The sequence below is a fragment of the Palaemon carinicauda genome, chromosome 20 (assembly GCF_036898095.1).
Source record: "Palaemon carinicauda isolate YSFRI2023 chromosome 20, ASM3689809v2, whole genome shotgun sequence".
NCBI lineage: Eukaryota > Metazoa > Arthropoda > Malacostraca > Decapoda > Palaemonidae > Palaemon > Palaemon carinicauda.
In genome coordinates, this window is record NC_090744.1 from 13,543,245 (window position 1) to 13,568,643 (window position 25,399).

Genomic DNA, 25,399 nt, shown 5'->3' on the forward strand with positions numbered 1-25,399 from the left:
GGCTGTGTTTGAAAAGGGAAAGGTTGAATGTTGGTCATGTGAGAAACATAAATCTGAAGGAACATCCTTTTCAAAGTAACTCTGGTCAGAATGGCTGTGATTGAAAAGGGAAAGGTTGAATGTTGGTCATGTGAGAAACTTAAATCTGAAGGAACATCCGTTTCAAAGTAATGCTGGTCAGAATGGCTGTGTTTGAAAAGGGAAAGGTTGAATGTTGGTCATGTGAGAAACATAAATCTGAAGGAACATCCTTTTCAAAGTAACTCTGGTCAGAATGGCTGTGATTGAAAAGGGAAAGGTTGAATGTTGGTCATGTGAGAAACATAAATCTGAAGGAACATCCTTTTCAAAGTAACTCTGGTCAGAATGGCTGTGATTGAAAAGGGAAAGGTTGAATGTTGGTCATGTGAGAAACTTAAATCTGAAGGAACATCCGTTTCAAAGTAACTCTGGTCAGAATGGTTGTGATTGAAAAGGGAAAGGTTGAATGTTGGTCATGTGAGAAACTTAAATCTGAAGGAACATCCGTTTCAAAGTAACTCTGGTCAGAATGGTTGTGATTGAAAAGGGAAAGGTTGAATGTTGGTCATGTGAGAAACTTAAATCTGAAGGAACATCCGTTTCAAAGTAATGCTGGTCAGAATGGCTGTGTTTGAAAAGGGAAAGGTTGAATGTTGGTCATGTGAGAAACATAAATCTGAAGGAACATCCGTTTCAAAGTAACTCTGGTCAGAATGGCTGTGATTGAAAAGGGAAAGGTTGAATGTTGGTCATGTGAGAAACTTAAATCTGAAGGAACATCCGTTTCAAAGTAATGTTGGTCAGAATGGCTGTGTTTGAAAAGGGAAAGGTTGAATGTTGGTCATGTGAGAAACATAAATCTGAAGGAACATCCGTTTCAAAGTAACTCTGGTCAGAATGGCTGTGTTTGAAAAGGGAAAGGTTGAATGTTGGTCATGTGAGAAACATAAATCTGAAGGAACATCCTTTTCAAAGTAACTCTGGTCAGAATGGCTGTGATTGAAAAGGGAAAGGTTGAATGTTGGTCATGTGAGAAACTTAAATCTGAAGGAACATCCGTTTCAAAGTAACTCTGGCCAGAATGGTTGTGATTGAAAAGGGAAAGGTTGAATGTTGGTCATGTGAGAAACTTAAATCTGAAGGAACATCCGTTTCAAAGTAACTCTGGCCAGAATGGTTGTGATTGAAAAGGGAAAGGTTGAATGTTGGTCATGTGAGAAACTTAAATCTGAAGGAACATCCGTTTCAAAGTAACTCTGGCCAGAATGGTTGTGATTGAAAAGGGAAAGGTTGAATGTTGGTCATGTGAGAAACTTAAATCTGAAGGAACATCCGTTTCAAAGTAACTCTGGTCAGAATGGTTGCGATTGAAAAGGGAAAGGTTGAATGTTGGTCATGTGAGAAACTTAAATCTGAAGGAACATCCGTTTCAAAGTAACTCTGGTCAGAATGGTTGTGATTGAAAAGGGAAAGGTTGAATGTTGGTCACGTGAGACACATAAATCTGAAGGAACATCCGTTTCAAGGTAACTCTGGTCAGAATGGTTGCGATTGAAAAGGGAAAGGTTGAATGTTGGTCATGTGAGAAACATAAATCTGAAGGAACATCCGTTTCAAAGTAACTCTGGTCAGAATGGTTGCGATTGAAAAGGGAAAGATTGAATGTTGGTCATGTGAGAAACTTAAATCTGAAGGAGCATCCGTTTCAAAGTAACTCTGGCCAGAATGGTTGTGATTGAAAAGGGAAAGGTTGAATGTTGGTCATGTGAGAAACTTATGTTTTAAAGTAACTCTGGCCAGAATGGTTGTGATTGAAAAGGGAAAGGTTGAATGTTGGTCATGTGAGAAACTTAAATCTGAAGGAACATCCGTTTCAAAGTAACTCTGGTCAGAATGGTTGTGATTGAAAAGGGAAAGGTTGAATGTTGGTCATGTGAGAAACTTAAATCTGAAGGAACATCCGTTTCAAAGTAACTCTGGTCAGAATGGCTGTGTTTGAAAAGGGAAAGGTTGAATGTTGGTCATGTGAGAAACATAAATCTGAAGGAACATCCTTTTCAAAGTAACTCTGGTCAGAATGGCTGTGATTGAAAAGGGAAAGGTTGAATGTTGGTCATGTGAGAAATTTAAATCTGAAGGAACATCTGTTTCAAAGTAACTCTGGTCAGAATGGTTGTGATTGAAAAGGGAAAGGTTGAATGTTGGTCATGTGAGAAACTTAAATCTGAAGGAACATCCGTTTCAAAGTAACTCTGGTCAGAATGGTTGTGATTGAAAAGGGAAAGGTTGAATGTTGGTCATGTGAGAAACTTAAATCTGAAGGAACATCCGTTTCAAAGTAATGCTGGTCAGAATGGCTGTGTTTGAAAAGGGAAAGGTTGAATGTTGGTCATGTGAGAAACATAAATCTGAAGGAACATCCGTTTCAAAGTAACTCTGGTCAGAATGGCTGTGATTGAAAAGGGAAAGGTTGAATGTTGGTCATGTGAGAAACTTAAATCTGAAGGAACATCCGTTTCAAAGTAATGCTGGTCAGAATGGCTGTGTTTGAAAAGGGAAAGGTTGAATGTTGGTCATGTGAGAAACATAAATCTGAAGGAACATCCGTTTCAAAGTAACTCTGGTCAGAATGGCTGTGTTTGAAAAGGGAAAGGTTGAATGTTGGTCATGTGAGAAACATAAATCTGAAGGAACATCCTTTTCAAAGTAACTCTGGTCAGAATGGCTGTGATTGAAAAGGGAAAGGTTGAATGTTGGTCATGTGAGAAACTTAAATCTGAAGGAACATCCGTTTCAAAGTAATGCTGGTCAGAATGGCTGTGTTTGAAAAGGGAAAGGTTGAATGTTGGTCATGTGAGAAACATAAATCTGAAGGAACATCCGTTTCAAAGTAATGCTGGTCAGAATGGCTGTGTTTGAAAAGGGAAAGGTTGAATGTTGGTCATGTGAGAAACATAAATCTGAAGGAACATCCTTTTCAAAGTAACTCTGGTCAGAATGGCTGTGATTGAAAAGGGAAAGGTTGAATGTTGGTCATGTGAGAAACTTAAATCTGAAGGAACATCCGTTTCAAAGTAATGCTGGTCAGAATGGCTGTGTTTGAAAAGGGAAAGGTTGAATGTTGGTCATGTGACAAACTTAAATCTGAAGGAACATCCGTTTCAAAGTAACTCTGGTCAGAATGGTTGTGATTGAAAAGGGAAAGGTTGAATGTTGGTCATGTGAGAAACTTAAATCTGAAGGAACATCCGTTTCAAAGTAACTCTGGTCAGAATGGCTGTGTTTGAAAAGGGAAAGGTTGAATGTTGGTCATGTGAGAAACATAAATCTGAAGGAACATCCTTTTCAAAGTAACTCTGGTCAGAATGGCTGTGATTGAAAAGGGAAAGGTTGAATGTTGGTCATGTGAGAAACTTAAATCTGAAGGAACATCCGTTTCAAAGTAATGCTGGTCAGAATGGCTGTGTTTGAAAAGGGAAAGGTTGAATGTTGGTCATGTGAGAAACATAAATCTGAAGGAACATCCTTTTCAAAGTAACTCTGGTCAGAATGGCTGTGATTGAAAAGGGAAAGGTTGAATGTTGGTCATGTGAGAAACATAAATCTGAAGGAACATCCTTTTCAAAGTAACTCTGGTCAGAATGGCTGTGATTGAAAAGGGAAAGGTTGAATGTTGGTCATGTGAGAAACTTAAATCTGAAGGAACATCTGTTTCAAAGTAACTCTGGTCAGAATGGTTGTGATTGAAAAGGGAAAGGTTGAATGTTGGTCATGTGAGAAACTTAAATCTGAAGGAACATCCGTTTCAAAGTAACTCTGGTCAGAATGGTTGTGATTGAAAAGGGAAAGGTTGAATGTTGGTCATGTGAGAAACTTAAATCTGAAGGAACATCCGTTTCAAAGTAATGCTGGTCAGAATGGCTGTGTTTGAAAAGGGAAAGGTTGAATGTTGGTCATGTGAGAAACATAAATCTGAAGGAACATCCGTTTCAAAGTAACTCTGGTCAGAATGGCTGTGATTGAAAAGGGAAAGGTTGAATGTTGTTCATGTGAGAAACTTAAATCTGAAGGAACATCCGTTTCAAAGTAATGTTGGTCAGAATGGCTGTGTTTGAAAAGGGAAAGGTTGAATGTTGGTCATGTGAGAAACATAAATCTGAAGGAACATCCGTTTCAAAGTAACTCTGGTCAGAATGGCTGTGTTTGAAAAGGGAAAGGTTGAATGTTGGTCATGTGAGAAACATAAATCTGAAGGAACATCCTTTTCAAAGTAACTCTGGTCAGAATGGCTGTGATTGAAAAGGGAAAGGTTGAATGTTGGTCATGTGAGAAACTTAAATCTGAAGGAACATCCGTTTCAAAGTAACTCTGGCCAGAATGGTTGTGATTGAAAAGGGAAAGGTTGAATGTTGGTCATGTGAGAAACTTAAATCTGAAGGAACATCCGTTTCAAAGTAACTCTGGCCAGAATGGTTGTGATTGAAAAGGGAAAGGTTGAATGTTGGTCATGTGAGAAACTTAAATCTGAAGGAACATCCGTTTCAAAGTAACTCTGGCCAGAATGGTTGTGATTGAAAAGGGAAAGGTTGAATGTTGGTCATGTGAGAAACTTAAATCTGAAGGAACATCCGTTTCAAAGTAACTCTGGTCAGAATGGTTGCGATTGAAAAGGGAAAGGTTGAATGTTGGTCATGTGAGAAACTTAAATCTGAAGGAACATCCGTTTCAAAGTAACTCTGGTCAGAATGGTTGTGATTGAAAAGGGAAAGGTTGAATGTTGGTCACGTGAGACACATAAATCTGAAGGAACATCCGTTTCAAGGTAACTCTGGTCAGAATGGTTGCGATTGAAATGGGAAAGGTTGAATGTTGGTCATGTGAGAAACATAAATCTGAAGGAACATCCGTTTCAAAGTAACTCTGGTCAGAATGGTTGCGATTGAAAAGGGAAAGATTGAATGTTGGTCATGTGAGAAACTTAAATCTGAAGGAGCATCCGTTTCAAAGTAACTCTGGCCAGAATGGTTGTGATTGAAAAGGGAAAGGTTGAATGTTGGTCATGTGAGAAACTTATGTTTTAAAGTAACTTTGGTCAGAATGGCTGTGTTTGAAAAGGGAAAGGTTGAATGTTGATCATGTGAGAAACATAAATCTGAAGGAACATCTGTTTCAAAGTAACTCTGGTCAGAATGGCTGTGTTTGAAAAGGGAAAGGTTGAATGTTGATCATGTGAGAAACATAAATCTGAAGGAACATCTGTTTCAAAGTAACTCTGGTCAGAATGGCTGTGTTTGAAAAGGGAAAGGTTGAATGTTGGTCATGTGAGAAACTTAAATCTGAAGGAACATCTGTTTCAAAGTAACTCTGGTCAGAATGGCTCTGTTTGAAAAGGGAAAGGTTGAATGTTGATCATGTGAGAAACATAAATCTGAAGGAACATCTGTTTCAAAGTAACTCTGGTCAGAATGGCTGTGTTTGAAAAGGGAAAGGTTGAATGTTGATCATGTGAGAAACATAAATCTGAAGGAACATCCGTTTCAAGGTAACTCTGGTCAGAATGGCTGTGTTTGAAAAGGGAAAGGTTGAATGTTGGTCACGTGAGACACATAAATCTGAAGGAACATCCGTTTCAAGGTAACTCTGGTCAGAATGGTTGCGATTGAAAAGGGAAAGGTTGAATGTTGATCATGTGAGAAACATAAATCTGAAGGAACATCCGTTTCAAAGTAACTCTGGTCAGAATGGTTGCGATTGAAAAGGGAAAGGTTGAATGTTGGTCATTTGAGAAACATAAATCTGAAGGAACATCCGTTTCAAAGTAACTCTGGTCAGAATGGTTGCGATTGAAAAGGGAAAGGTTGAATGTTGGTCATTTGAGAAACATAAATCTGAAGGAACATCCGTTTCAAAGTAACTCTGGTCAGAATGGTTGCGATTGAAAAGGGAAAGGTTGAATGTTGGTCATATGAGAAACTTAAATCTGAAGGAACATCCGTTTCAAAGTAACTCTGGTCAGAAAGGTTGTGATTGAAAAGGGAAAGGTTGAATGTTGATCATGTGAGAAACATAAATCTGAAGGAACATCTGTTTCAAAGTAACTCTGGTCAGAATGGCTGTGTTTGAAAAGGGAAAGGTTGAATGTTGGTCACGTGAGAAACTTAAATCTGAAGGAACATCTGTTTCAAAGTAACTCTGGTCAGAATGGCTGTGTTTGAAAAGGGAAAGGTTGAATGTTGGTCATGTGAGAAACTTAAATCTGAAGGAACATCTGTTTCAAAGTAACTCTGGTCAGAATGGCTGTTTTTGAAAAGGGAAAGGTTGAATGTTGGTCATGTGAGAAACTTAAATCTGAAGAAACGTATGTTTTAAGAGTAACTTTGGTCAGAATTGTTAAGTTCCTTGCAAGAAAGTGATTTAAAAAAGAGAACTAAATGAAGTCGGTTGCTTGATTGAAGAGAACAGGCAGAGATAGAACTCCCTCTTTGAATAAATAGTTAATGAATGCAGTATGTAAAGGTGATAAGGATCAATCACTGGTGAGAGATGAATGCAGACATAGGGAAAATTGCAGAAGAATGTGAAGAATAAGAGTGTTATGATTCATGTGGAAGAATGGAATGACAGAAAAGGAAATAAAATAAGGAGTCAGATTCTTCTGAGAGAGAGAGAGAGAGAGAGAGAGAGAGAGAGAGAGAGAGAGAGAGAGAGAGAGAGAGAGAGAGAGAGAGAGAGAGAGAGAGAGGAGGTTATTAAACTAGGAAGTGTATGAAAACATATTTTAAAGGAAATTCAAGTAGAGTTTAGAATGGAAAATAAAGCACGACTGAAAGGAATGTCTGGCATAGCATTGCATTGGGGTTATTTATATCCTTTGTCGTACTGTCTGTATTAAGTTGATTTGTGCAAGGTTAATGAGTGCAAGTAGATAGTGCATTGAATAAAACTCGGTACTGTAATGTATAATGCTTATTTGACCTTAGTCCTTGTAGCTCTAAGAAAATGTAGAGGAAATTTATTTATAATAAACTAAAAGTTAAAGTACATGAATAACACTAACAGAGCATACAACATAAGGGAAAGGACAACATGCCCAGGTAACAGATAGATAGGCATTGAGAAGCTAGACTTTAACAAGCTTGCTTCAGTATATCGCTAGATATAGCAAGAATTATTTGGGGGGAAAATGTTAGAGTCTATTAGTGATAGGCTCTGGGGTCACGTGCTGTTAAGGGAGGTCACAAGTTGATATTTGAAGCTATTGATTGATTGATTGATTTTAGGTTTTCTGGCATCCTGAGATGACAGTACTATATTATTATTATTATTATTATTATTATTATTATTATTATTATTATTACTTGCTAAGCTACAACCATAGTTGGAAAAGCAGGATGCTATAAGCCCAGGGTCCCCAACAGGTAAAATAGCCCAGTGAGGAAAGGAAACAAGGAAAAATGAAATGTTTAAAAAACAGTAACAACAATAAAATAGATATTTCCTAAATAAACTATAACAATTTAACAAAACAGTGGAAGAGAAATTAGATAGGATTGTGTGTCCGATTTTACCGTCAAACAAGAGAACTCTGACCCAAGACAGTGGAAGACCTAGTACAGAGGCTATGGCCCTACTCAAGACTAGAGAACAATGGTTTGATTTAAGAGTGTCCTTTTTCTAGAAGAGCTACTTACTATGGCTAAAAGGTTTAAATAAATGAAAGCAGACATCAAGACTATTTCAGATGAATTTGATAAAAAGACCATGTATAGGAGAACCAATAATTCATGTGAAAGGATGGAGAGACAGAAATAAGTGTCAACCATTTAGTATTTGTAAGTTTTTGTGTGAGACCAAATATCTTCAGTGAGATTAAAGGAAACAGTGAATGAGAAAGTGTAAAATATGATTGTGGAAATATAAGGAAATGGAAAAAATGTTACTGAATTTGGAATGCAATTTAGAAAAAGAGAAAAGTGTCAAGTAACATTATAGATAAATATCATGTTGATTCTAAAATGAAAGGAGACAATGTAAGGTCTTGTATAATATCACATGAGAGAGAGATACAGTATTTATTAATTATGTGGTTTAGTGTACGATAGAGACCGAGGTAACACAGAAATTTAGTAGAGAGGTAGCATTAGTAATTTGTCAATTTGCAAGAGCATAAAAAAAATTTGTGTTCAAGTTATATACCGTTTAATTAACAACGCTGGATAGAGTATATAATGCTTGATAAAGGTCCCTATATTTTGAAAGTAATGCAAAAAAAGGCAGCCCTGATAATGAGTTAAGATACTTATTAAATTAGCATGTCGAGCAATTAGATGGACAGACTCCCTTATACATATTTAGAGTGAAGACAATGGTAGGTGTTTCGAAAGTATGAGAAAAATACTAGAAGTTTATCAAGAACTGGGTTAATTACCTTTTATCTCAAAAGAGTTCTCTTGCTTGAGGGTACACTCTGGCACACTATTTAATTTCTTTTCCTCTTGTTTTGTTATTTTTTATAGTTTATATAGAAAATATTTATTTAAATGTTGTTACTGTTCTTGAAAGATTTTGTTGTCCCTTGTTTCCTTTCCTCACTGAGCTATTTTCTCTGTTGGGCCCACAAGGGTTTATAGCATCCTGCTTTTCCAACTAGGGTTGTTCTTAGCAATTAATAATAATAATAATAATAATAATAATAATAATTGACATGGTACCAATATTGAGATAGGCTGTAAGTGTGAAATACTACACATGAAGAAAACGGTGATGTGAAGTACATCTGGATGGTAAAAAATGGATTTATTCCTATAAGCATTGCAAGAAAGAGATTTCAGAACTACTGTACGAGTAACAAATAGATTGTAAAATAGTTTCTTGATAGGTACTGGTGCAGAGATTTCCTGGGGCTACCTTAGCTAGAGAATGTGTCAAGTGGTCAAAGAACTGGACAGACATATTTCACTTTAGGGAGAAAGGAAGTGGACACTGAACATAATGTGAATACACGTGAATAAATGAGAGTAAGTGTTCCAATGTCTAATGTTTGAAGTAGGAGAGTGTGTTCAGATAATAATTTATAAGGACTGGTTGAGTGTTTGCAAAGAAAAAATAAAGTCTGGAAGCCCATAAATTGGGTCAAGTTCCTCTTACTTGAGGATACACTCGGGCACTATATTCTATCCAATTTCTCTTTCTCTTGTTTTGTTTTGTTAAAATTTTTATGGTTTATATTGGAAATATTTATTTTATTGTTGTTACTGTTCGTAAAGTATTTTATTTTTCCCTGTCTCCTCTCCTCACTGGGCTATTTTCCCTGTTGGGGCCCCTGGGCTTATCGCATCCTGCTTTTCCAACTAGGGTTGTAGGTTAGCAAGAAGTAATAATAATAATAATAATAATAATAATAATAATAATAATAATAATAATAATAATAATAATAATAATAATAGAATGTGATCTTGTAAACAAAACAGTGTAGGCAGTTCAGTAAAAGAAGAAACAGCCAATGAATGGAAGAACTCTCCTTTAGAATAAATACTTGATAATGGATGCAATCGATAAACGAGAGAAAAGCAGACCGCCATACAATTGCAGACGAGTTGAGAAATAAGAGGTCGAATGTTTCACGATGATGATTGGAATGACAGACATAGTAACATTAAGAGTATCATATTTGAGCTTGTAGTGAGAGAGAGAGAGAGAGAGAGAGAGAGAGAGAGAGAGAGAGAGAGAGAGAGAGAGAGATGCAAATAATGTACGGTATGTGGTAGATGAAGAAATATCGGATGAAGTGTGGAATAAATTCTGAAACATTGTCAAATAGAGTTTGGAATGGAAGATGAACTAAGATTTAGGAGGAGGCCTTGTATCGTATAACATGGTGCTATGTGTCCTAGTTACATGGTTTAATATACAGTGTCTGTATTAAGTTGATTTGTGCAAGGTTAATGAGTGCATGTGTATAGTTCATTGAATAAAGTTTGGTACTGTAGTGTATAGCCTTTTGGGGATTGTAACTCATAAGAAAGGCAAAGAAAAAGTAGTTTTTGTAATGAATTAACTAAAGGAAAAGTACCTAAATAAGAAGCAGGTGGTGAGAATTAGGAACGCAGGTCACCAGAAAGATTTTATTTGGATATCGTTACTTTAATCTCATAACATTTAAAAAACTAAACTATTTGAGAAAAATGCCAATTTTTCTCAATTATAAGCCCTGTGTCATTTGCTGTTGAGGGAGGTAAGGAAATGTAATTGTAGAGAGAAAGTATCAAAATAGCTTACGTATATAGAGATGACAGCCAGAGTATTATTGTAGAATAGTTGTCCCATAAAATGAATACTTTTGAAGGAGTGAAGTTATTGGTAGATGCTCAATTGATTATAGTTGAAATAAAATGAAAGCAGATATTAAGACTGTTATGGATAAATGTGATTAAAAAAAAGTGTTTTCTTTGGAGAACGAATAATTCATGCAAAAGAATGGACAAACAAGAAAAGTGTCAACCAGTTAGTATTTGTAAGTTTCCATTTTGGGACCAAGAATTTTCTGTGAGATTGAATAAAAGAATGAAGGAAAATGTGTAGAAACATGAATGTGGAAATAGAAGAATTAATGCCAGTTCTTTGTTCAGAATTCATCTGTAACGCTTAGAACGCTTCCATAAGACTAAAATTACTGCCAGATCTTTGCTCAAACAGCTTCTATTATGTTTGAAAAGCTTCCTAGATGAAATGTTACTGAATTTGGAATGCAATAAAGAGACAGCAAATTAGAAATGAAAAATTCCAGATGAATAGAATACAAAATAGTCTAAAATGGAAAACGAAATGAGACCTAAAGTAAGGTCTTGTTTGATATCACATGGGAGAAACATTACCCTATTTATGTGGTCCAGAGTGAAATACAGACAGAGGTAATAGATTCATTTGCAAGGGCATAAAATATGTTCGTGTTTGAGTTATACACAGTTTGATTAACAACGTTGGACAGTGTATATAGTGCTTGATCAGGGTCCCTATATCTTAAAGGTAATGCAACAAAGACAGTCATGATAATGAGTTAAATACTGGAATGATACCCCGAGAAGACACTTATTAAAGTATTGAGGCAAGCAATCAGATGGACAGAGTCCTTTGTATATTATTACTATCATTATTATTATTACTTGCTAAGCTACAATCCTAGTTGAAAAAACAGGATGCTATAAGCCCATGGGCTCCAACCAGGTAAATAACCCAGTGAGGAGAGGAAACAATAAAAAAATATTCCAAGAACAGTAACACCACCAAAATAAATATTTCCCATATAAACAATAAAACTTTTAACAAAACAAGAGGAAGAGAAATTAGATAGAATAGTGTGCCCGAGTGCACCCTCAAGACAGTGGTAGGTGTTTGAGAAGACACACAATGCCACTATTTGTAGGAATTAGATGGACAGACTACTTAACATATATCTAGGGTGAAGACAGTGGTAGGTGTTTGAGAAGTATATGAGAAAAATCTTAAATGCCTTTCAAGGATAAACCCTATATCATTTACTCTTTATCCAAAAAATGGACGGAGAAGCATAGAAATATTAAAGTGGAGGAGAAAAATGTAGAGATGAATGTGCTAAACATAAGCAAAACAGATCCTATGATGACTGGAAAGGAAGGATATCAAATAGAAGATAGGAGACCTGCTTAAAGGATGCTGTGAGTAGAAACGAATTCAGGAGATGCTAAGGATCATAAAATGAGTAAAAGACTATGATGCAGTCCTTTTAGATGTTAATTATTTTTCTTGTAATTGTGAAAAAACAAGAGAGAATAATAAATGTTTAAATGATCTTTGAGATAAGGCAATACGGGTTTTTCTCAATATATCAACCTTAATCTGGGATACCAGGACGTGAACAGGAAAACCTTTCAGAAAGGTTACCAGGATCAGTAATAAGGATCATTGGCAAGACAAATGAACTTGATTAGAAGACGAGATAAAGAAGCCTACAACTAAATAGAGTTTCCTCTTGTTAGGGGTAGAAGAGACTCTTTAGCTATGGCAAGCAGCTCTTCTATGAGGACACTCCAAAACCAAACCATTGTTCTCTAGTATAAGGTAGTGCCATAGCCTCTGTCCCATGGTCTTCCACTGTCTTGGGTTGAAGTTCTCTTGCTTGAGGGTAAAAAGGGTACACTCGAGCACACTACGCTACCTTATTTTGCTTCCTACTTTTTTTTAAACTTTTTATAGTTTATATGGGAGATATTTATTTTAATGTTGTTACTCCTAGAATATTTTATTTTCCCTTTTTCCTCTCCTCACTGGGCTATTTTTCCTGTTGGGCCCCCCTGGGTTTATAGCATCCTGCTCTTCCAACTAGGATTGTAGCATAGCAAGTAGTAGTAATAATAATAATAATAATAATAATAATAATAATAATAATAATAATAATAATAATAATAATAATGATGTAACAGGAGATAATTGAAAACTCAAAAGAATGGAGACGTTCAACAGATTGGACTCATAGCAATAAGAACAGTCAGCATTATGAGGGTTACCTTGCTGTATCAGTTGGTCCTAAGAGCTAATTTGATAATGATGGATAGAAAAGTTGGTAGACACTTTAGATCTGTGTTTATGCCAAAAGGACAGATTTATTTTAAGGACTTCGATGGAAGGGGTACAGTATGTTATTGTTTGAGAGTGGGCTGAATAGACAAAAGAGATTTCACGAGTGACTAGTTTGCTGTTGCTATTACAGAAGTGAAAATTAGTATTGCAATAGATAGAGATAGATAGATATAGATATATGCTGCAGTATATAAACTTTTCAAGAGATTGTTGTTGGCTGTGTAAGAATATAGTTCAGCTGTGAGTGAATTATCGATTGTTAAACCCTGCTGCGTATCATTGTTAACAGTTTGTAAGAAAGTGAGCAAGTTGTGCATGTTTGGTCCTTGAATTGTGTTCATTATAATAGGGTTGTTGATAGGAACTTATGATAATAGAGCAAGATGGCTATATATGAGAATGTAAGGAAGAGAATGTCGAGTAAAAAAATGGATTTTATTCCTGCAATCATTGAAAGGAAATGGTAGAATTGTGAAATGTTACTTTGATAGATACAGTTGCAAAGATTCCCTCGAACTATGTCTGACAGATATATTGGTAGAATGGTCTATTCAGAGAAAATGTTGAAGTGTAATAATGCCCTGAAATGAAGAGGGACATATTTCAGTTTTATAAGTATACTTAGAGAAAACTTCAAGTATATTAATGCTTAGAACTGGACACGCAAATATTTCTGCTTCGGAAGAAAGGATGTTGGCAGTAAACCTAAGAATAGGGAAGTATAGAGGAAAGTGAATATGAGTTTAAGTTGTGATGTATACTGTGTGTTCTGAAAAAAAAAAAGGATGAAAATGTAAATATGTTCAAATGAGTTGTTATTGCCTGGAATATAGACTTGAAAATAGATTTACAAAAGTAGCTAGTTGTGTAAAACAAGAGAATATTCTGAGAATTATTATTATTATTATTATTATTATTATTATTATTATTATTATTATTATTATTAGCAAAGCTACAGCCCTAGTTGGAAAAGTAAGATGATATAAGCCCAAGGGCTCCAACAGGGAAAAATAGCCCAGTGAGGAAAGGAAATAAGGAAATAAACGATGAAAAAAAAATAACAAAATATTTTTAAAACAGTAACAAAATCAAAACAGATATGACAAATATAAACTATTAAAAGACTTATGCCACCATTAAAAGAAAATTATATAAGAATAGGCAGAAACAGAAATGGATACTGAATAGTTGATGGATAATCAATGTAAATGTATAGAGCAATACTAGTGGTGACTGAATAGAAAGCTAAAAGTATAACTATGGCAGTAGCTTTCTAGGTAATGCTGCACCAAAGGTGTGATGAGTCAGCTTAAGACGATGTACAAATATTAATAGAAAATATCACCTTGGTAGCACTAATCAAAGTAAGGGATTTCAAACCAAAAACCTATTGAAAGGAGCCATTTGGGGAAGATGGAAGTGGATGACCCTGTGAGGGTAGAAGATCAGGTTTAGGATATTAAGATAAAGAATGCGAACGTAGTAAAAACATGGAACCTAAAACCATACTCATATACCTGGGGAGCACAGATCCCCTGTAGTGTTGTTAAAGTTTGGTGTCATTCTTCATAAGCTAGGGTTCCTATAGAATGCCTTTTGCTTAGCCAGGTTTACAGGAATTTAGAAGGACTTGTATGCAGAGGGAGTTTCAAGGTGACCCTTAAGCTAATTTTTGTCAGTTTTAATCATCATCATCATCATCTATTCCTATTGATGACACCAAGAGCAGAAAATGCATTAACCGAGTGGAGAGCTGTAAATAGTAGATTGTTACTAGCAAAGTTCAAATCAAAGCAGTGCCCGAGTGTACCCTCAAGCAAGAAAACTCTAACCCAAGACAGTGAAAGGCCATGGTACAGAGGTTATGACACTACCCAAGACTAGAGAACAATGATTTGATTTTGGAGTGTCCTTCTCCCAGAAAAGTTCCTTACCATAGTTAAAGAGACTCTTCCACCAAGCAAGAGAACTCTAACCCAAGACAGTGAATGGCCATGTTACAGAGGTTGTGGCACTACTCAAGACTAGAGAACAATGTTTTGATTTAGGAGTGTCCTCCTTGAAGAGCTGCTTACCAGAGCTAAAGAATCTTTTATGCTTGGCCAAGTAAAAATAGAAGTGTAAATCAGAGAGTTGGAAGGACTGATGATGTACAGAAAAGAGGGTGTGACAGGTATATGGTCATTGGTTGCCTGTTTTGATGGCAGTGAGATTGGTCAGGGAAAGGATTGTTAAAGAAAAGGCAAATGAAAATGGTTTTGTATGTGGTGAACTGAGGTATAAAGGATGGAGTACAGATAGGAGAATTAATCCTTTTTGGACTAATGGTCAATGGATCACTTTTCCAGGACAGGATAATTTTAGAATTGTAGCCACCTTTATAAATCTCTTCCAGGATTTAAAAAGCAATGAGAGTAGGGTGAACTGAGGTATAAAGGATGGAGTACAGATAGGAGAATTAATCCTTTTTGGAATAATAGTCAATGGATCACTTTTCCAGGACAGGATTACTTTATCATCTTAGCCACCTTTCTACATCTCCTCCAGGATGTACAAAGCAATGTGAGTAGCAGGTAAGGCTAAAAGGGGTGAACTAGAAAACTAAAGTGTGTACTGCAGAGCTCAATACATGCGGTTATGTTGAATTGCAGTTATCGTTGCCCATTTTGCTGGGGCTGGTAAAACTGTATATAAAAGTAATTACCACACGAGAAAGAATATCTCAGGAATTAATGGAAGTGTGGTTCAAGGAAAAGGAGCTTGTGTTCAACGAAGTAAATACTGGAGTTTGAAAAATAATCATAGTTTGAGTAGATGGTTAGAGAATGATAGTTTCAATAATCCCAAAGAGGTTTGCTAATGCATAATGTATTATTATCATTATTATTATTATTATTATTATTATTATTTGCTAAGCTACAACTCTAGTTGGAAAAACAGGATGATATCAACCCAGGGTCCCCAACAGGGGAAAATAGCCCAGTGAGGAAAGGAAACAAGGAAAAAAAATAAGAACAGTAACAACATTAACATACATATTTCCTATATAAACTATAAAAACTTTAACAAAACAAGAGGAAGAGAAATTTGATAGATTAGTATGCCCAACTGTACCCTCAAGCAAGAGAACTCTCTTAACCCTAGACAGTGGAAGTCCATGGTACAGAGGCTATGGCACTACTCAAAACTAGAGAACAATGGTTTGATTTTGGAGTGTATTTCTCCTTGAAGAGCTGCTTACAATAGCTAAAGAGGATGTTAATACGCGAGTTGATTGTCATAAGGGAAAAATATAAATGAACTAATAGAAATGGCAGTAATTAAGTTAATTTTTTATGTTATTTTTTACTACAAAGAGATATAAATGTATAATAATAGTGGCAGATCATATAGGAAAGTTTGCTTATTAATTCATTGAGAGAAGAGAGCGCAGTACGTGAGACTTTAGCGAGTTTATGACTGTGTGCGTAACCATTTATAAGTATTCAGTGACAATATAACATGTTCTTCAAGACAGAAGTATAAATGTGAGAAGAATAAAAACAGGCGTAAGGCATAGAAAAATGCATTTGAAGAAGCGTATATGGTGAAAAATGAGATACAGACTGGACATTTCAGCATGGAAGAAGTTTGGGGATGAGAATAAAAAGGAATATGTGGTATGGATGAAGTTCTTGTAGTTGTTCCTCCCAGTGTATGTGCGAGTTTTTCGATTCTTAAGAAAAAAGAAAAACAAACAGAAAATGAGATAGGCAAATGAAAGGTTACAATAGGAAGATGTGTTTGGAGTAGTGAAAGATTACAATTATGAAAATGATGTCCATGCAAGGAATGATAAAAGATACAAAAATATTGTTAGTTTTGGAATCCAAAATAGGTTGCCATTTTTATACGTTAATATTGTTCCCATTTCTGAATGGAACGGTGTGCTAGGAGAAATTAGGAGATAAGCTAGTTCGTTGTGGGGTAGTATATTTTGCTGGTGTATGGATAAAGAAGTATATGTATACGTATTTTCTGTGAATGGTGCAATCACAATGTGTATAATTGTGCATGACACACATGAACATAGGGGTGAGTTCAAGTTGAGACAATGTATGAAAAAAAAAATGAATATTTCACAATTTCTTAGTAAGATCTGAATAGTTGTGATGACAAAGGACTTAGTCATAATTATCAGAGGATTTTTGCAATTAAAAAGGAAAGAAGCAAATGTTTAGGATAGCTCATTGAGTGAGAGAAGACTGGAATAATTAGAATGAATTTCACAAATTTGGTTTGTGTTAGTGTATCTTATGATACTCTAAGAGTGAATGGTACCTGAAATAAAACAGTCACATTTCCATATGAACACCTTACCTGTAATTTGTGAAGTGAATCTCTCCAGTACTGTTAACGTATCCTTTTGAAAACTTGGAACATACTGCTAATTCTGAAAGAAAGTAAATATATTAATATTCTCATACTTTTAGCTAAACTACAATTTAGGCATTCCAAATACAACACATTATTATTATTATTATTATTATTATTATTATTATTATTATTATTATTATTATTATGATTATTATTAATATAATCATTATTATTATTATTAATATAATCATAATTATTATTATTATTATTATTATTATTATAATCATCATTATTATAATTATTATTATTATAATTATTATTATTATAATCATCATTATTACAATTATTATTATTATTATCATTATTATTATTATTATTATTATTATCATTATTATTATCATTATTATTATTATTATTATTATTATTAGCTAAGATACAACCCTTGTTGTAAAAGCAAGGTGCTATAAGCCCAAGGGCTCCAACAAGGAAAAATAGCTCAGTGAGGAAAAGAAACAAAGGAACAGAGGATGTGGCTGATCTTTCTCACAAACTTTTTTACTTCAATGGAACACTAAACTTAAGATATTTTTAGTGAATTCTTTGAATATTTCAAAATTAAATGGCTCAGAAGAGTTCAGAGAGGTTGACGAAGTTCAAACGTGGAATGTGTATCATAGAATAAAATCAAATTTTCCTAAATCTACGAAATCCCTAGAAGGATGGCACCATACTTTTAACAAGTGTGTTTCAATTCCTCACCAAACTCTCTCTAAGCTTGTACATACATACATATACCAAGGCACTTCCCCCAATTTTGGGGGGTAGCCGACATCAACAAAGAAACAAAAACAAAAAGGGGACCTCTACTCTCTACGTTCCTCCCAGCCTAACAAGGGACCCAACCGAGTTCAGCTGGTACTGCTAGGGTATCACAGCCCACCCTCCCCCATTATCCACCACAGATGAAGATTCATAATGCTGAATCCCCTACTGCTGCTACCTCCGCGGTCATCTAAGGCATCGGAGGCAGCAGCAGGGCTGAACAAGCAAGTACCGAATTTATTAGGTGCAAATGTTGAAAAAGTTAATACGAAATTATTCGAGTAAATAAACAGAACAAAAAAATTCATGCAACTTACAACAAGGATGAAGGTAAACTTAGCCACCTTGGCCGAGGTCAGTACTCTACAGAATTCTCAGTTATCTAGTTCACTTTTTTTTTATCCCTTTTTAGATGTTTTGTCCATTAGGCATTTGTCCGTGTTGAGGGATTAGGCATTCTGTCCTTAGGCATTCTGTCCTTAGGCATTCTGTCTGCTCACGATATAGTTTAAGTGCACTTGCACTTAACAGCTGGTTGGCGACCTCACTCCATCAGATTTGGGAAAGGGAAAACAGATTAGCAGTCTTTTATTTTGAAGCCTAAAAGTCAATTTCAAGGCAATAGCCAATAATATCTTTTGTGTTGGACACTTATTATTATCATTACTATTATTATTATTATTATTATTATTATTATTATTATTATTATTATTATTTTTATTATTATTATTATTATTATTGTACAGTTCATAGGCTACCACAACTAAAACCTTCCCTCCTTGTCAACCCAGGAAGGAGGAGGAGAGAATCTCTCCTATTTTCTGTAGTGCCTGCCCTGGCAGTATGCCGACAGCCAGCTTTCACAGCCATGACACACTGCTGCCTGATTTGTCTCGTTGCTAAACTGGTGTTCTGATAAGTTACAACCTGGGTAGGAAAAACTGACTGGGTGTCTCACCCTGATTCCCAGACTTTATAGCTCACTAGATATACACAACACTTCACCATTGGAAACAAGTCGTCAATGCAGACTGACATAAAACATTGCATAATAGATTATTTTTATTATTATTACTAAGATACAACTCTAGTTGGAAAAGCAGGATGCTATAAGCCCAAAAGTACCAAAAGGGAAAATAGCCTAGTGAGGAAAGGAAATACGGAAATAAACTATATGAAAAGTGACTATAATAGATCTTAAGATAAATCTGGCATATATCAACTATAAAGAGAGATTTGTGTCAGCCTGTTCAACATAAAAACATTCGCTGCAAGTTTGAACATCTGAAGTTACAAAGATTCAATTGTCTTTCCACTATATAGTCAAAGCTGGAATAAAACATCTAGAATATTGTGTAATACTGACCTTGATAATTGTGATTGAGGGGGAAAGTCTGTTGCAACATAAAGAATAGTTTATATTTAAGAACTTCAGTATTCTTAAGCTGATCTTGCAACGTCTCTACTTGCAAAACTAACAAGTTTAGTTAATGATGCTCTGTGCTAAGACAGACCACGTCTCTATAAATGCACTGATCAGGGAAACACAATACATGACTTCATAAGCAGCACATTAAACTCTGATATAAATAAACAGTTCAAAGACCTTGTTATATATGCAGCAGCACTCCCCAAATCCTATCAAGCAATGCCTTTCTTTGTCTTGCAAGCAATTGCAATCATAAAACCTCTCGTAGAATCGATGAACAATTAAGAAAACACTGATATGCATATACCTTAAGTTCAATCTTGTACATTAGGGTTAAAATCTCACTGAATATGTAAACTTAATATTATTATTACTTGCTAAGCTACAACCCTAGTTTGAAAAGCAGGATGCTCAAAAACCCAAGGGGCCCAACAGGGAAAATAACCCAGTGAGGAAAGGAAAAAAAGAAATTTCAATAAAATATTTTAAGAGTAACAACATTAAAATAAATATCTTCTACATAAACCATGAAAAACTTAACAAAATAAGAGGAATAGAAATAAGATAGTGTACCCTCAAGCAAGAGAACTCTAACCAAAGACAGTGGAAGACCATGGTACAGAGGCTGTGGCACTACCCAAGACTAGAGAACAATGGTTTGATTTTGGAGTGTCCTCCTCCTAGAAGAGCTGCTTACCACAGCTAAAGTCTCTCTTCTACCCTTACCAAGAGGAAAGCAGCCACTGGACAATTAGAGTGCAGTAACCTCCAAAGTGAAGAAGAATTTTCAACAATAAGAAAATATCATAGGAACACTTGGTGGGATCCCTGAATCAAACAGGAAATTAAGAGATCTTTCTCAGCTCAGCAAATGAATACGGCTAGACTTGTTATCCTACCCCTCTAAAGACTGCATTTATCAATTGAGATAATTAGCTCCAGGGGATAGGGGTCATGCACTGCCAAGGGAATATACATACGTTCTACTACATAGTGTATTAAGAGAGGTCGGACAGCAGGGTGGAAGAAAGGAGACTGAAGAGAGTCAGGAAAGACAGAGGTATGGGAAATCGCTCAACGCGTGACTGAGACATCTGCTATACCTTAACCCACAATTATATACATTCTCTTTTACTTTCCTCGATGTTTTATTCGATTTTCAACTGTTCTCCACTTACTTTCTCTTCTTTTCTGCTTCACTTCTCTCCTAACTCCTCTAGTATTCTGTCTCACGATTTTCCAAGCTTTATATCTATGTACGTAACCTTTTCTACCAAATACATCACCCCTAAAACGTAAGGGTCAATTATTCAGTATTTGAAATCATTTAGTCATATAAATCATATATTTATACATTTATTCATATTCAGACAATACCCTAGTAGCCTTAAACCTACTATTTAATTACCTGTATTAATTCTAGTTACCTTTATTACTATTTAATTGATAAATGTTTATATGTTGAACAGGCTGACATAACTTTTTATAGTTATATATGAATTATCTGTTTTAATGTTCTTAATGTCTTATTAAATACTTAGTTTTGATTTTTAATTACTTCTTATATCGTTTATTTATTTCCTTGTTTCCTTTCCTCACTGGGCTATTTTTCCCTGTTGGAGCCCTTGGGCTTATAGTATCTTGCTTTTCCAACTGGGATGTAGCCTGGCTAGTAATAATAACGATAACGATAATAATAATAATAATAATAATAATAATAATAATAATAATAATAATAATAATAATAATAAAAATTAGTTCAATAAGTTACGTTGGTTAATTCAACCCTAAGCAGATTCACAATCTCTTCAAGCAAAGTCGTATCTACTTAGCATATGTCTATAAGAGGAATAAAGTTTATGTAATCATTATTAAAATGATATTACCCTTAGTAATTTCCCGCAGAAATTGACACGCAAATCTAGCACTGTGGCCACCGAGATTCCAAACCACGGTAGCAATTAAAACAATCATGTATTTTGAATTAGTGAAAAAACCCTCAATAAGACCAAAAAAAAAAAAAAAAAAAGGGAAAAAATCCATAAATATATAAGCTAATTTTACGTAATGTAAACTAGGGGAAAATATAACGTAAACTCTCTGATGATTGACTGCCCACACAAATTCAAGACTTGATAATGCTGAATTGTTACATACCAATTGTAAATCCGTTATCTTAAGAAAATGAATTGTTATTGGACTCGTGAATTGTGTATAAGTCTGGTTTTTCAGACTGGACAACTTACAAGCGACACAAAACTTCATTATTCTAGCCAATAATTTCTGTTAGAATGTTTCATCGAGTAACACAACAACTGGGCCTGTACAACCCAATTATAATATGGAATCGTTACTGAAAATATTACGATACAGATGAATCGATATTGAATTACAGCTCTAAAAACCCAGAGAGAGAGAGAGAGAGAGAGAGAGAGAGAGAGAGAGAGAGAGAGAGAGAGAGAGAGAGAGAGAGAGAGAGAGAGTGACTCCTCGCTTGTGTTTAAGATATATTTTTCAGTCTGGACAATATACGTTGTCAAACTAAATATATCGACATTTATGTCAACAAATTGTTTTGCGAGAATGGTGTAGCATAGAACACAACAAATATAAAGTATAATTGTAAGTTAAGTAATATAATAATTATAGAATTAGGAACGTATGATATTATATTTAATTTACTTTCATACAGTTTTTTGTGCTTCCCCTGCCATCACACACCTTACAGGTCCTTCCCCTGCCATCACACACCTTACAGGTCCTCCCCCTGCCATCACACACCTTACAGGTCCTTCCCCTGCCATCACACACCTTACAGGTCCTTCCCCTGCCATCACACACCTTACAGGTCCTTCCCCTGCCATCACACACCTTACAGGTCCTTCCCCTGCCATCACACACCTTACAGGTCCTCCCCCTGCCATCACACACCTTACAGGTCCTTCCCCTGCCATCACACACCTTACAGGTCCTTCCCCTGCCATCACACACCTTACAGGTCCTTCCCCTGCCATCACACACCTTACAGGTCCTTCCCCTGCCATCACACACACGGGTCCAACATGTGGTACGTCCCCCGCCCGGGGTCCTCCACCCTAACAACCAAACTCTTCTAAGCCTGAAATTCTGGAATCTATAGATATTGGGGGTGACAGAGGGGGACCAGAGACGACAGGGCATTTGTATTTGACAGTACATTAGCAAAATTGGGTAGTTGTAACAGACAATAATGATAGGGGCAGGTGATCGCATTTTCAGATTAGAAAACGAGTTCAGCATGATCAGAAACTCTTTAAACGACTCTGATTTTGTGAAAAAAAATCCCTCAACGAATAACAACATTTTTAGTTTTATTTCAGAAGCTGCTCTTCCGAAAATATTTAAATTTTAAAATGACATCTTTGCTCCTATGTTTTTAATTGAGTATTTTTTCTATTTACAATAAACGATATCGGCGTCAATGGCCTCAGATGTCAGGATGCCAGAAAAATCGAAATCAATCAATTAACAAATAGCGAAGCTTTGTGGATTTTAAAATCAAGGGACTGGTCACAACAAGGAGCCAAGAATGGGGGGTTCCAGGGGGTGAGAAATTTGAACCCCACCATTTTTCTGATATCTTATGCCTAATTGTAACCAAACGAAGCTAAATAAACCAATTTTAACAAGCAAGGCCTACGGGATGAAACATGGCGCTGCACTATAGACGATAAACTAATTTTGTAAGTCCTGTAGGGCACAGGATTCCCCCGCCTGATAGGATCAGGAAAGCGGCCCTTCGTGTAAGTAATTAAGTAAGCAAACAAGCAAATAAGTAAATAAGCTAGCAAATAAGCAAGTAAGAAAGAAATTAAGCAAGCAAGCAAGGAAGTAAATAACTAAGTAAAGTATCCTTTTCTTAACTGTTTGGGTCATTTAATAATTAATCTATTAACCCCTTCCACATTATTATTATTATTATTATTATTATTATTATTATTATTATTATTTGCTAAGCTACAGCCCTACTTAGAAAAGCAAGAGGATATAAGCCCAAGGGGTCCAACAGGGGAAAATAGCCCAGTGAAGAAAAGAAATAAGGAAATAAATGACATAAGAAGTAATGAATAATTGAAATAAAACATTTTAAAAACATTAACAACAATAAAAGATAATTCATATTGAAACTATAAAAAGACTTATGCCAGCCTGTTCGATATGAAAATATTTGCTGCAAGTTTGAACCTTTTGAAAGTTTTCTGATTCAACTACCCGATTAGGAAGATCATTCCACAACTTGGTCTCAACTTAAGGTAGTCTGGTGCAAAGAGCAACGGACCAAAGAGATTCTTGCACTTTTTGAAACGCTTGACTGATTCTTGGTTCAGCCAACGGGTTTTTTTTATTTGTATAGATACACCAACTACCGTAAGTTCCTCTATTCTTGATAAATGACAATTATTAAAAATGTCATTAGTTGTTCATTGATTACTCTAATTGAGTGACTAACCAACTAACCATGTACGAGACAGAGAGAGAGAGAGAGAGAGAGAGAGAGAGAGAGAGAGAGAGAGAGAGAGAGAGAGAGATGTGGTTAGTGGTTGTTACACGTAGACTTAACTCGGTATAAACTGGATAAGTCTTTTTAATGATATTCCAATACATAATGCAGATTTCTAATCTAGCCCAGACTATCAAATGAATATATATATATATATATATATATATATATATATATATATATATATATATATATATATATGTATATATATATATATATATATATGTATATATATATACATATATATATACATTATGTACATATATATATATATATATATATATATATATATATATATATATATATATATGTATATATATACATTATATATATAATGTATATATATACATATATATATATATATATAGAGAGAGAGAGAGAGAGAGAGAGAGAGAGAGAGAGAGAGAGAGAGAGAGAGAGAGAGAGAGATAGCACATGTCAAGTCAACTCGAGAAGTACTCTGCAAATCTTTTAGATACGTTCATTTACGAAATACATTATGCAAATTTCTAATCTATCCAAGCATCTCTAAACCAAATATGAACTTCTTAAAAGTTACGATGGATGTATAGCAAAGGAAGATATGACCTATGCACGGAAGGGTCTCGCGTCCCCTTGTCAGCTCATGTCTTAAGTACGAAGGATATAATAACAGGTCCCCTACCCTCAAACGACCCACATAGACTGTTCGAAATGTGTGAATCATGCAATAGGAGGAAGAACGTTCAGTTATGCTGCACCGAGACTCTTCAACGACCTTCCACTTGATGTCAAGAATAGTAAAATTGTGGCAGCTTTCAAGAAAAACCTGAACTTATTTTTTTATAAAGTGTTATAATAGTGACCTGAAAACTATTAAGCCTGAATACAAATAATAGAGAAATAACTGGCAATGATGCAGAGCAAAATATAAACTGGAAAGAAATTATTTTCACACACCAAGGCCCGCTTGAACAGACTCTTAGTGTCTGATGGAGGACGAGAAATAAACCCTTAAAAGTAAAAAGTAAAAAGTAAAAAGTAAAAAGTAAAAGGTAAAAGTACCACCAGATGATCAAACCAATTGCAGTGACATCTGAAGTCAAAATATTAACTTAAAATAAAATTCGACACCGAGTCGATTTTCAAATCACATTGAATCAAAAGACACTGATTATAACATCAGTGTTGTTCCCAGTTTATCTCCATTGAATAAGACCAAAGGCGAATCCTGGATTATAAAGAATAATTCATTATTCAAACAATTAAAAATCAAATAAACTTAACTTTTACACCAAGTTTAGCTAATGAGAAATACCAAGGGGTCGTCACTTCTGTCTCTTTTCCAAAACTATACAGAAATAACTTTGGACAACCGCTGACCAATTGGTCAGCGGTTGTCCAAACTTATTTTTGTATTGACCTCCACTGGACAAGTCCACTCATCATTCTCAGTGAAGTGAAGCGTCATAGTGACGTCATAACACTTATTAATTACATCACTGTGACGTCATAATCACGACACTGTGACGTCATAATCACGACACTGTGACGTCATAATCACGACTCTACAGAAGTAAGGCACACTGAGACAATGATAAGTCCAGAGTTATTTTTCAGGATTGAATACTGAAACT

General features: G+C 35.3%; 1 long non-coding RNA gene across 1 annotated transcript in view; it reads right to left on the bottom strand.

Moving 5' to 3' along the window:
• LOC137659450 (uncharacterized) overlaps nt 1-25,399 on the bottom strand; it is a 112,854-nt gene that overhangs the window by 40,295 nt on the left and 47,160 nt on the right. Inside the window, exon 3 of the long non-coding RNA XR_011047538.1 lies at nt 16,996-17,068. This is a non-coding gene — a long non-coding RNA (uncharacterized lncRNA). The remainder of the gene's footprint in view (nt 1-16,995; nt 17,069-25,399) is intronic.